Consider the following 13735-nt stretch of genomic DNA (forward strand, 5'->3'; position numbering starts at 1 on the left):
CTTACATATTCTAAAAAGAGATTATGTACTCAACGCCGGTATTTCTATTATAAGTTGACAGTTCTTTGAGTTTTTTTAAAGATAATAAATAAGAAAAGTAAAGAATTGTTGTATTACTAATAGATTGCTCAATGACTCCAAAAGATTTGTATTAAAAAACGTTAAGTTTTCTTCTGTTAAAATATTATAGAAACGGTATCTTATTTATAAATTACTATTGATAAATCCTTTACTGGTATCAGCTGTTTCGATAATGACCGTATGAAATAGGCACCATGTGCTAATGGCAGTGAAGTATCTTCATGAAATATAGATCACGTACTTGTATCGATTGGGCGAGTCAATTAGACCAAGGTTTAATTACCGAATTCGCATACAAAGACCCTCGGAATTCACAGAGAAAATCAAATTCCGGAACTGTATTGCCCGTAAAATGGAACACGAGACTGTATTAAAAATAAAATAGTACAAAGTTACTTAATCTTAGCTGTCACTGAAGGTATAAAATTATAACATCGCGGTCAAGACGTCAACGCTTTCACCAAATTGTACGAGTACTTGACGATGCGCTAAAACGTTACACACTGTCAAAGGTTCTTTTTAAGACTAGGCTTCCTGGGGCTAGTCTTTACAATTCAAGATAAAGTATAAATAATTATACATGAAATATTAATACGTGAAGCAAAAACTTTGTACGTACCCTTTTTACGAAAATTGCGCGGACGGAGTAGTACGAAATTTCGTACACTTATAGTTAATATAGAGAAGGAGTGCAGAATGCTAATTTTTTTTAATAATGCATAAAAATATATTAAATCAATAAAAAGACATTACGCACACTACCATGTATTTAACACATACACACGCATATACTCTTTTGTTGGTTGTGAAAGTCTGTAGTCAGTTTGAAAATTTTTAAAAAAGTTTTTTGTTTCATTTTTTATTTTATTTTTTTATTTTAATTTTTTAATTATGGCCAAGTTTCGACCACTGGGCGACCACTAGTAAATTTAATTTCGTAAACTAGCAATAGCAATATATTTATTATATTTTCTTAACTTAACGTATCAACTTTAACAAAATCCTCTGTAAGAAAAGAATCAGTACAATGGTCTCGTACTGTCATTATATGCTATAATATGTTGCTTTATACTAGTTTCCGTAATTTTAGGGAAGTCAAAATATTCGTATGCTACTATAAAGTTGCAGCCTAATCAAACTACATTGTGCAACTTATTCAACTTAAAACTAACTCTACCTCAAAGCGCATGGTTGTGAGTTTAGTTAATATTCAACGTAACTTTTCAAAACCTGCCAAAGGTTTCAATTAACTAATTGATGTACGTTGTACAGTGACTGGTCTAGAGAATTATTAAAGTTTTGACTGACGACTGTATAAAAGCTTACAATATGTACAAGTTGTGCAAGTACCTTTTGTCTAAAATGTAATTATAATTATACATTAAACTTAAGTATTAGGTGACTAAAATACTAAAGACACAAAACAATACTAAAGTAATTTATAAATTTGAAATGGCCAAATGCTTCGCCAATATATCAACAGCTGTCAGATTGATAAAATCTATTAAAACAAAGCATACATTAGTAGACCTCATTGAAAAAGTCGCCTAAGATCAAATCATTATCTAACTTCAGACGTTATTTAAGCGATTGGCACATATTGTTAAGAATCAACAACTTCAACTTTCGATTGTTTTTTTTTTTTTTGTATGTAAAAATGAAAAAAGGCAGAAAATAATTAGAAATATAACATAGGAGGCGTCATGCGGAAAGGCTTTCATGAATATGCACTTTTATTTCTAATAGTAATGTTAATTGATATATATTTTCAAAGTTATGAGTAATCTTTTATAAATTTTAACCTTTTACTGTGAACGATACTCATTCATTATAAGTTCTGAATAATATTTATATATAGTTGCGCGTAGTTTTTTTTTTTTTTAATAAAAAGAAAATATACAAAAAGCTAAAAGCTATATTACGCATCTAGTAATTTAGCTGATACGACTACTTCTAAATAAACATGATTATTAATTAATAACAATTAGGTTCTTATTATTAATTAATTATTTGCCTAAATATTAACATTCAATTATACTACATTAGTCATTCTATTAATAATGTTAAACTAATACAGTCAGAAAGCAACCGTTTCAATAGCTAATAACGATTTAATCTTACTGTAGGTTTCAATTATAAAGTACCCTAAATCATTTATGGTTGACCAAATCAAATTATCGACTAAGTTGTACGATTAATCATAATTTCTTCGAAAACTTTTGATATAGTTAGAAGATAAATTGATGAACAAAAGTCATATTTTAAATTAATAGTTTAACTCTAAATATAGGTATAGTGAAATTCTTTGTTTCAGTAATGATTATATGACCTCGTCATTGCCATTTAATTGAACTGATTTGTAAATTTGCCGAGCTCGTGTTGGAGCGTATATGAGGACGAATATTAGGATAAAATCGGTTTAAAAGCAAAACTAAAAGCATTCGGTTCTATTTAGTTCTTGGCTCAGATGTGGCCATGACAAATCAAATTCGCTCAATATATATTCATTTTTAAAATTGAATAAAGCGATTAACATTATTTAATCAGAAACTACACTTGATCTTATATATAATTTTGGTGGTTTTACGTTTTATAATAATGTAGATTTATTTAATTATTTTAGATCGCCATAAAACGCACAATATAAAATATCACTCGTATTTAGTAATATAAATGACGTTCCGTTGTTTTATTATATCAATACTATTCTTTTAGACAACTAATTATTTTAGTAAAGTAAATTCACTTCATTATATACTGCATTTATGAATCGTTCGCTAGCGAAAAAAAAGGAGCTAGTCTCTTAAATAAATCCTTGAAGATTTGTTATTAACTTTTTTAATCTTATAAGATAAGAAAGTATTATTTTTCATTCTCAGCAAAATGTTTGATAACACATTTCAATTTGTAGCTAATCGATCTATCCCAGATCCTTTGTTTCGACGATTATAATTAAGTTATTCGTTGTAGATCGCACGAATATTATTGAGGCTAAATTAATATTGCGAATATTCGCAAATAGATACAAATATTTAACGATACTAAAGGAAAAGTTTTATACTAATATTGTAAAATTGTATGAGGTCCATTCGTTTGTACGTATTTTTAATCTTAAACATTGAAAACGTTGGATTATACGATATATTTATGAATAATAAAACTGTCCTGCACGGATATACTTAGTTAAAATAATGTTATTTACCCGCTTGGAGATTTGTTTATTTATGTGGATAAATGTATTTAAACTTATTATAGTTACGTATACTTAATGATAAGCTGGTCTCTAAGCATCACGTTGAGCTAAATAAGTATTTAAAAGTCTAAATTCATGGCAAATACCTTTCTCTATATAGAAGAGTTGGAACGAAATAATAAATATCTATATTAAATGTTTGTTATTTTATATGGTTATTGAACTGGACTAAAGTGAAGGCCAACAAACGTCTGTCGTTGTACGAAAAGGATTAATGTCCATATCGGAAAATGTTTGAAGCCCAATCCTCTACGCTGCTTTACTAAGGGTTGCCGGATAATTTCCCTACCATGAGTAACAATCGCCATTAGTTGTTATAATAACAATAAACGGAATCGACGTATTTACGTACCAAGGCAAAACGGGGGGATGCGTCCCCAAGGATGTATAATTATGCTCACTACCAAAATTTAACACCAGCCCGTCGGCGCAGTTTACTGTGACCGTATTTTCCGTACCAGATTCGTAGGTTCGATACCCGAGTATGGTTCGATAGCCCCGAGTTCTGTTACCTAAAACACAGCATTTAAGTTGCCTACCTTTAAGAACAGACAACCGTGCGTGTACCTTAAATATATTTATTTCTTGCCCGACAGACCTGACTGACGTTATTCTGTCTTGCGAATTGTTACACGCATAAAATTAAAATTTTCGTTTTCTGAAATTACACAATTTTCTAAAAAATTTTTTTTGTAATATAAGTAATATGAAACTTTAAATTTAAAAAAAAATACCCGAGTCAGTCTTGTCGATCTCGAACTTTGCGCTTGACACCACAATTTATTAATGATTCATATGGAAAAAAAACGTTTCACACTCAACGTACCCCAGTCGGATTTTTTCTGTGTCTGGGGTCCGGAAACACACGATATACAAGCACAAACGCCCAGAGCACGATAGACATCTATATGGCAAATACAAATGGCTGTCGTGAGCGGGGATCGAACCCACAACGGCCAGTGCTGTGACCGCTGCGCAAACGCGTTTTAGTTATATGGATTACTTATTTAATATCAATGGATATAAATTTACGCGGTTCGTTTTGTTATTAACACAACTGCTAACTAAAACTTTCTCTGTGTTATATCTTCGTGGATAATTAGTTCAGATAACTTTGTCCGATCCTCTTGATTGTGTTGTTATGAATATTTAAAGCCTCTAGTGTAAACAAATTATCCTACGCTATAACATTAACTTAATTTATACGCACTTTTTGTCCACTGAAGGTTGCGTATATATATATATATATAGAGGGGACTTAAATTACGCACAATTTTTGACTAGCTGTCCCAGAGAAGCTATAAAAAGATGCAATTGTTGAAAGCTATAAAAATACGCCCCAAAGAATCTAATGAAGCATGTTTTTATTTATGTAAGTATTAATTACATGTACACTTATCACATTTAAATTAGTAGCTATATCAATCGGATTTTACCTATAACACAAGCATTAAGTTACCTAGCTTAGAAATGACGTCCGAGTATCTTAAAAGATAAAAGTAATGTATTAGCTGTATACACAATAACGACGGCTTAGCACAGCGGTCGTAATCGATTATTGATTTAGGGGTCTGGGTTCCGATTTCCATTCATGACAAATTTCGGTCATTTGTGCTAGTATGTATGTGCTTACACACGGCTACGGTTATTATTTACACTAAAATAAAAAGAAATATCTCTTTTCCTTTGTTTAAATATGTTAACCTAGGATCTATAAATTGGCTTAGAAATTGTTTATTACGGAAAATATAAATATTATGTAGAATTCAGGCACGGAGTAATAACCGTACCGAATGAAACTGCTTGGGCCGAATGAAATTTACAGATATTAGTTTTAAAAAAATAGAGGACCATGAATATTATGTTTACAATAGTATTCATTTAAACTTTGTTACGGCGGTCACATCACTCCCTGTTTTGCTGATCGTCGCAAACTTGATCGTTCATGTCCAAAGCATATAACGGCATAAATGTAATTAAAAAACGCTAATCAATCAGACGGTTGTTAATTTGTATTTCATGTAACATTCGGACATTAATCGCGGTATTTAATTTCTTATACTAATTAACAGATTCTTTATTCCACGAAATTAGTTAAAGCTATCTTATAGCATATATCTAGTTAATCTTTAGACTAAATAATTTGGTCCAAGCTAAACTAGATATGTGGAGGAAGTCAATCGAAATACACTAACTGCAAAAAATTATAATGAATTTTTAGCGTATGTGAAACTTATAAAGAAAATTATATTTTCTATTTGTGACGAGTATTTACAGAAATAACTCGATATTATTTAATAAGTCCGCCATATTGACCGCCATTGCTAGAAAAATTAACTATAGAGTTCCTCTTAGGTGCCCACGAAAACTAATAACACCACTCAACGCTCCAGTTCGGCGTACAGTCCTAGGAGCCAATTCCGCGATCCCTAGATTCGGTAGAATAGTCAACCACTATAGCACTAGTTTTGATATATTTAACACAAATTTTAGTAATGTGAAGCGTACATTTTATTTCGCCAAATTTCAGAAATAATAAGTAATATATGGTAAGTGAAAGCATATATGTATGTAATAGATACATGACAGATGGCTACTGTTACTCGGAATAATGTTTTTATATTTACATCAATACAAAGATTGTTGGTAAACCTTTTTTATTAAATAAATAAGGACGTAGATTGCTTTATAAGTAATATGTATTTTCTAAATTGACTTTATCTATACGACTGGCACATCTGCTCTTTTGTTCTAAATAGAGACAATTTTCCTTTACTGAAAAATGAATTCTAACGCACCGCGACCTTATATCCCACTTGTCGAGGCATATACGAACCTGACTGAACTCATCTCGGCCTTTATGTAAATCGAATAGATAGATGCCATTTATTTCGATAAAAGAAACGGTGGGTTTTGTTATATATACAGTAAACTTGACTCTCACAAAGAACTATTCAAGAACTAAGATATTACAATGACTATTCCTTTTATTTACAGCGGTAATAAAATAGATAATACGTTGGAACTTATATATTGGAATCTTTATTACATTTTATTAGCAATAAGTAAGGTCCACTTTCATAGATCTACGGCAACTATTTAATATACTCATGTGTTTGTTGCCAGTAAAATTTAAAAGTTTATTTACAGTAATGTTTAACATAAAAGTTTTATTTAAATGATTAGAAAAAATTCTATTCATATTGTAATTGCCACTAAACATTTATCGCCCCATAATCATAATATCGTAACTAAATAAAATGTATATCATTTTCCACGTAACTTACAAGTTATTACAAAGAAAGATATTGTAGTTATAAAATGTTGACACACTATTGACAAATCAAGAGAAATTGACGTCTAAGGTCAAGTCAGTTTGAACCGTTACGACACTAATATTAAAGTATCAAAATATTTCTTATTTTATTAACTATTTGACCTTTACGGATTCGAAATTTAGTTCCGATACTTGTAATGTTATATTTGTTTCCGCTTCGGATCGTTGTGGGGTTCTTTACAACCAGACACAGTACCTAAAATAAATTTTACTTTAACGAAATCTATGTAAGAATATTAGGATATGTATCAAATTATAACAAAAGCTTACAAAAAAAAAATTACACGTTTAAATATTGTATGTAAAATTGTTGGCTACTGAATAACTAGTAACTTATTCATTTATTATTCTTTATGGTGATTAATAGAAGAATATTAAATAATTATTAGCAATTGTATCTTTGTTTTTTTTTGTGATTCTATTAATTAGTTTTTAAATGTTTCTATAATAATAATTTTTATGTTTTGAACTCTGTAATTGCTTACACTTAAGGAAAACGTTTAATTTTCCCTGTAACGTTGCAAAAGTCTACTTGGGTGGAAAATATATCACAGCTATCATTAAACAAGCTGGAATTTACAATTTCGTAACTTTAAATTAGATTTGTACAGATATATGCAGTATACATATTTAATAATTCTAAAACACATTAAGAATAAAATTAGTAACAATTGTTTTACGTTTTAACAAATAAAATTTCTTCGTCTTTTAAATGTTTACCCTCGTCTTAAACTTTATCGTGGAGATTTCTTCGGTATACAATAATATGAAAGCTTAGAAGTTTATAAATTCAGAAAATTAACTCAACAAAATAATTAGAAATTAACTTTGAATGATGAAAAAACCACCGACGCACCGATGTTCACGATATTGAGTTTCAAAAACTCGGCTGTTAATTATACGAAACTTTTTTTTTTAATATTTTTTACTTATCACGATGGATAAGCTTTGGCATACTTTAGATCAATATCTTCATTCTTGCGAATATTTAAGGACTTTTTAATATTAAGGATTTATATTGAATATCTTCTAAATATTTCCCGTGGTTGTTTTAATAGTAAAGTTTTGTTATAAGCTATTTTAGTGTGGTGTTAAGCACTTGAGAGTTGCGCCGTGTTCATTTGCAAATAGAAAATGAACACTAAACACTACATTTATAATAATAATTAGGTTATGAAATCTAGGTTAGTTACTGCGGATTATACTAAACAAAACTTAAACCTAGCGCTTCAGCCTGTAATATCCCACTGCTAGGCATAGGCCTCTTTCCCCATGTAGAAGAATGATCAGAGCTTAATCCACCACGCTGCTCCAATGCGGGTTGGCGAATATATTTCTTACTATGAGTAACGATTGCTGTCAGATGTATATGATAACAACCGGGAACGATGGCTTAACGTGCTCTCCGAGGCACGGTGGGGAGAACCACAAGGACTGCACAAACAGCAAGATTACAGCAAACATCTGCATGGCCAATACAAATGTTTGTCATGTGCGGGGGTCGAACCCGCATCCGCCAGCGCCAACGCTTTGAAAAACGTGCTTTGAAAACGGCAATATTTGATTATGGAAGGACTTTAATTTGTTTAATGTCGTTTATATCAGATAGGCAGTAACCAAGACCAGCCCGTTGGCGCAGTTTGTAGTTTGCCCTGCTTTCTGCTCCGTGGTTTTTGGGTTCAATTCCCGCCTGAGTCTGGCTTTAATATTTGTATTTATGTTCTATGTAAACATATGCAAAAAAAATTGAGCACCAACTACCGCGAACACAGTAATACACTGTGATAAAAGCGTTAAAGCAACTTAAAACATGGATATACGTGTATATAATATATCAATAAATTTTATTTTATCATATTTTTACTCTTAATTAAAAATAAGCTAGTTGTTAGATTCTTATTAAAACATTAATTATATTATTAAATAAATTATTATTTAAAATATAGTAGGTATATTTAACACGGTGTGTATGTGGTACTTTTGAAACACAGTATGTAAGCACTTTTTGGTCTCAAAAATAGGTCAAGTATGCCAGGAAAACTTATTATATTTGTATAATATTGATACCTTTCAAAACGGATATAGTATTTATTTAATCAACTTACATTTTAAATGATTTAAGATATTTTTTAATTTTCTCTCTTCATCTTTAGCGTTGGTATAAATCGGTTATGAACTATAGCTTTAATCCTACTGGGAGACGAGAAGCTTAATCCGCACTGGCGATGCTGCGACAGAATAAATGATAAAGGACAGTTAAATTTCTCTGATCCTTCTCCTACATAGGGAAAGAGGCCTATGCCAAGCAGTAAGATATAGGCTGAAGCGTAGCGTGGAAAAAAATAATAGAATCATAGAGTTAAAAACTTGTTCATAAAAAAAATTGTATCAAAGTAATATATAAATCATGGCTATAAAAAATTTAGTGGTCGACAATATAGTAAAATAATGACAAAGTTTACTAAGTTTATTTTTTTTAATATTTTAAATTCTAACTGGTTATCCGTCTAATTGCCATGTTTGTTAAAGCAGTTAATGGGATTTTTATACTTGGCTCAAATTTATGGAGTTACAGAAAAACCTTTAAATTTCAAATGGCCAAATCAAACTAGCTCCAAAAAGTTCAAGTAGTCACATGTGGAGAGTGAATGAATACATCTTTATCTACCTGCTCGCTGATGGCGATAACTATGTGTACGCAAAGAAAAGTAGACTTTATTATGCTTCAGCATAAAACTTATTTCATGTTTAATACAATACACAGTATATTTTGTTAAACTTTACTTTTACACATTATTACCGTAAAATTTAGGTTACAGCATACATTTATGCTTATCGTTCGTGTTTTATCACATATCAAATTTAATGAGTTTTTATTGTAAATTTTATTATTACTTAATATTTAAATGAAAGTGCCCAAAGCAATGTCACCGATAAATAGTTTATAAGATAAGAAGTGAAGTATCTACCAGATTTTATTTATTCAGATCCGGTCTTGCAACCGCCGGTTATTTCTTAACAAGTTTTCTCTTCGAATAAATTCAATGTGTATAAATAATTTTATGATTTATCTCCGTTATCAATCGTTTCAAAACAAGCTTCGGTTAGTAAACACTAAACAAGTCTTACCAACTCAATTTATTCTAAAAATTACATAAGATGAGAATGGTACAAAAAAAAAACTATCTTTTAGATTTCCAGACATATTAAAGACACGCGACTTATTACTTAAGTCGTACAAATTACCAAAATTTTCGTTACAAACTTCACTTCCCGGTTCGCGATATCATAAAACCGCGGACGGGTACGTCGAGACGTACAACCACCCCTCGCCGAGGGCTAGAAGCTACTGAATTGACGTTGACTAGCGCGAATGCCACCGGCTGACTTCACAATGAAAGCTTGGAATCACCCATCTCACTCTCTCCCTTACTAAAATGCACAAATTTTAAGAAAAAGTTACAAAGGAATGCAAGAAGTGCGCAATTGTCTTCTTAAACGACGAATAGATCTACCCTCGTTTGTTTACTTTTTAATGAGTACTCGGAAGGAAGCTAATCTATAGGCGTTTGTTACTCTGCTTGTACTTGTTTTACTTGTTGTTTACATGACTAAGAAGAAAATGTTTATTACATCAAATCAAAATTCTAATAAAAGTAAGTAAAAGGTATGTCAGAAAGTTAAAAGGTAGTATTTAAAAATTTTCTTAACACCTAAATTACTAAAAAATACTTTACAGGCTACGCATAGTTTACTTTTACGTTGCTCATTGTTAAATTCTTGCACTACAAGTATAGGTATAGACGATTGCAAGTGCGCGAACTGCTACGTTAGCGCACTTTAAATTCATACGATGCAGAATTTATCTGATCGAGGTAAAGAAGACGAAGTATGGTATTCCCATTTTTATAAGCATACTCTACGCCGTTTGGTACTGAATACGCTTGTTATGTAAATGTCAAGAAAGGGAAAAATTTAGTTCAACCGAAGTTTCGCCGTGGAAGCCGCAAACAATGACCTTTGTGTAGACGAATAAAATGAATATCTTATAATTTTAAATTACGAGGCACATTCTAATGCAAAAATAGAATATTATAACTTAAAAACAGATCAATTTAAAATAGCGTGTCGATTTTAAAGGTGGACACATTTATTGTGACATGCGAATTCAAAGGTGTTCCCACTTTGTGCAAATTGAATAGCCGAGAAGCGACCGAGAAGCACCCACACCTGATCGTAAATCAGATAATTTTAGACGAGCAAAAAGGAAAATCGCCCATAACAACCGTAGAAAAAGGTCGACTTTTACTACTATAATCATACCGACAGTATCTATCACGAACTCCAGAATGTGCTATTGAGAAAAGGGTGCTCCGAGATAAGGGCTTTATCGATGCATAAAGTATGTTATTATGAACTTTTTCGACCGCTCTTAGACGCGTCTTAAAGAGGAATGTTACTGTGTTGGTCGTGGTATTATTTGACGTATCTTTATTTACACCTGTCGTAAAGTTTACGACCACCGCATAAATCAAGGTCGAATGAAATAGTTCTGGTTATCCACTGAACAAAAGTATCTTTATTTCAACAGCTGTTAATTCTTTGAGATAATTTCTTCGGGATTCCTCAAGGTAGATTAATATATTAAGTTTACCATTCGAATAAAACTGGCGGCGTAATTACCTGTAAAAAAAGAATTCTTGTTAGATGGTGTACAAAAATGTTTCGTTAAATGTTAAGCCTACTAAATTTTAATAACAATTTATTATACAAATATGATATATAGTTAAGGAACAAAGGACAAGAATTTTTCATGTTTGACTAGCAGACATAAATGCCAATTTAAATGTTACCATGTGTAAGAAACGTCAATCACTTTTAGCAAAGTACCCTCATTACATCTCGTCACCCATATTGTCTCACATTATGTGTAGATGAGGCCATTCCACACAAAGGACTTCGTACAATCAACTAAGTTATGTCATTTTAAATGCAAATTCAGGGACCAAAACAAGTTGGATACTCTGTTTTATCTAATATTAGTCACTAGGTTAATGAATGTGTTATGTTGTGTGACATTTTGAATTTTAGAGGCAATTGTTACTTAAACATGGATTAGAATGGTATTGTAAAAGTTTTAATTTACTTTGACTGCAAATACTAATTTTCACACCACATTCCTATATGAAGTATATAAAAACTTTTTACTATTTATGAGTCAATACACATTCACCATTAAGTTAAATAGATCACGTACATAAAATATAAATATAAATAGATATATGATTTGCCTTAAAGAAACCATAAAAATTTCAGTTCAAAAGTAAATTATAAAAATCTCAACACTTGGGTCACTTGGCCGAGTGTTAAAAGAATTTTACGATCAGTCATAATATGGAAGTTTATTTGAACCGATTATAATGAATCTGCACAAACGGTTTTATGGCTTGGAAATTAAAATATTTTATATACTTTCTATTGCACAAGGTTTTAATTTTTGAACAAGTAAAAATTTCATTTATAATCGAGTTGGTAATGTGATGTTCTATCGAACTCTATTATGTTATCCTATAATTCTATTACTCAAAAAAATCAAAAAGAACTTTATTCAAATAGGCTTCAAAAGTACTTTCGAATCGACATTTTAGGAATTAAAATTTTAAAGTGATTATTATTTTTTTAAAGTAAAGCTACCACCGATTGGGAATGTAGATTCTGCAGAGAAGAATCGGCAAGAAACTCCGCGGTTACTCTGTAGAAAATAATATGAAAACTGTGTTTTAGTACAAAATTAGTAATATCTTGTATGAAATACAGCGTCACTACGTCCACACATCTTTACTAACTATATAATCCTGCACCTACTATTTTCTATAACCTATAGGCATTTACAATATTACAATTCAAAACGAAATGTTCATATCAAACAAATGTATTCTAAGTTTAACATGTTCAACTAAACTAAACAATAAATTTCTCAGCTTTAATTTATTCGTAACGGTAAAAATACACGTGGCTTATATGTAGCGACAAAACAGTCAGGAGTTTTATTTGCGTATATAACGTAATCTTCAAAGGAAAATATGCGTATAAATCAAGTTCATGTTACAGCGTAGGAGCAACTTGTCCTCACCTCACCAAGACGACAGAGAGAAAGTTTTAGTAAACATCATTATTGTTAGTGACCGATTAGATGACGTATGAACAATCGACATCTCCCTTATATCGATTAATCATCATCATCATCATCATCATTTCAGCCTATCGCAGTGCACTGCTGGACATAGGCCTCCACTAGTTCACCCAAAAAAATGGCGTGAACCCATGTGTGTTGCCCATAGTCACCACGCTGGGCAGACGGGTTGCGGACCGCAGGCTAGCTTTGTCGCACCGAAGACGCTGCTGCCCGTCTTCGGCCTGTGTATTTCAAAGTCAGCAGTTGGATAGTTATCCCGCCATCGGTCACCTTATTATGTTTCAAGGTGACAGTGGAACTGTGTTATCCCTTGCTCGCCTTTAACGACACCCGCGGGAAGAGAGGGGGTGGCTATATTCTTTACTGCCATAACCACACAGCATAGAAATATGACAGATGGTGAAAATAATATATCTACTATACCCTTTACTTGGTAATACACTAATACTTTAACAAACTTCATAGAAGGTGAAACAAGTTTCGTTTTGTTTACTAAAGAGTTGTGAGCCCTTTGAAGGTTGTTTGACGAGAGGTCCGTTTATTGAGTTTTCAATGTTTATGTTTATGTATTTAGAAGGTTCGAGACTAATTCGATATACCTTTACCTTTACAATTTACTATGTCTCAAACAAAATTACGTTCAATAGAAATTCTTTCATATGATAAAATAAAAGCAAATGTACCTATTTGTCATTTTTATTTTAAATTTTATATGCTAACTAGACCAATTGAACAGAATTCAAAAACTTAAACTTGTTTAGACTTTATAATAACATATATATTTTTTTATAAAATACCGTCAGCAACTACGCAACTAGGAAATATCATGAAAACCGTAAAGCTAAGAATAACGCACTCTTACTAAGTA

The 13735-nt window shown here is 31.3% G+C and overlaps 1 protein-coding gene and 1 long non-coding RNA gene across 2 annotated transcripts in view; one reads left to right on the plus strand and one right to left on the minus strand.

Moving 5' to 3' along the window:
- LOC123661247 (apoptosis-stimulating of p53 protein 1-like) overlaps nucleotides 1–13735 on the minus strand; it is a 132260-nt gene that overhangs the window by 86029 nt on the left and 32496 nt on the right. The window lies entirely within an intron of this gene.
- The window catches only part of LOC123661253, a 315897-nt gene that overhangs the window by 35374 nt on the left and 266788 nt on the right, over nucleotides 1–13735 (plus strand). Inside the window, exon 2 of the long non-coding RNA XR_006744319.1 lies at nucleotides 3796–3803. This is a non-coding gene — a long non-coding RNA (uncharacterized LOC123661253). The remainder of the gene's footprint in view (nucleotides 1–3795; nucleotides 3804–13735) is intronic.

This window comes from Melitaea cinxia, chromosome 16, assembly GCF_905220565.1.
Source record: "Melitaea cinxia chromosome 16, ilMelCinx1.1, whole genome shotgun sequence".
NCBI lineage: Eukaryota > Metazoa > Arthropoda > Insecta > Lepidoptera > Nymphalidae > Melitaea > Melitaea cinxia.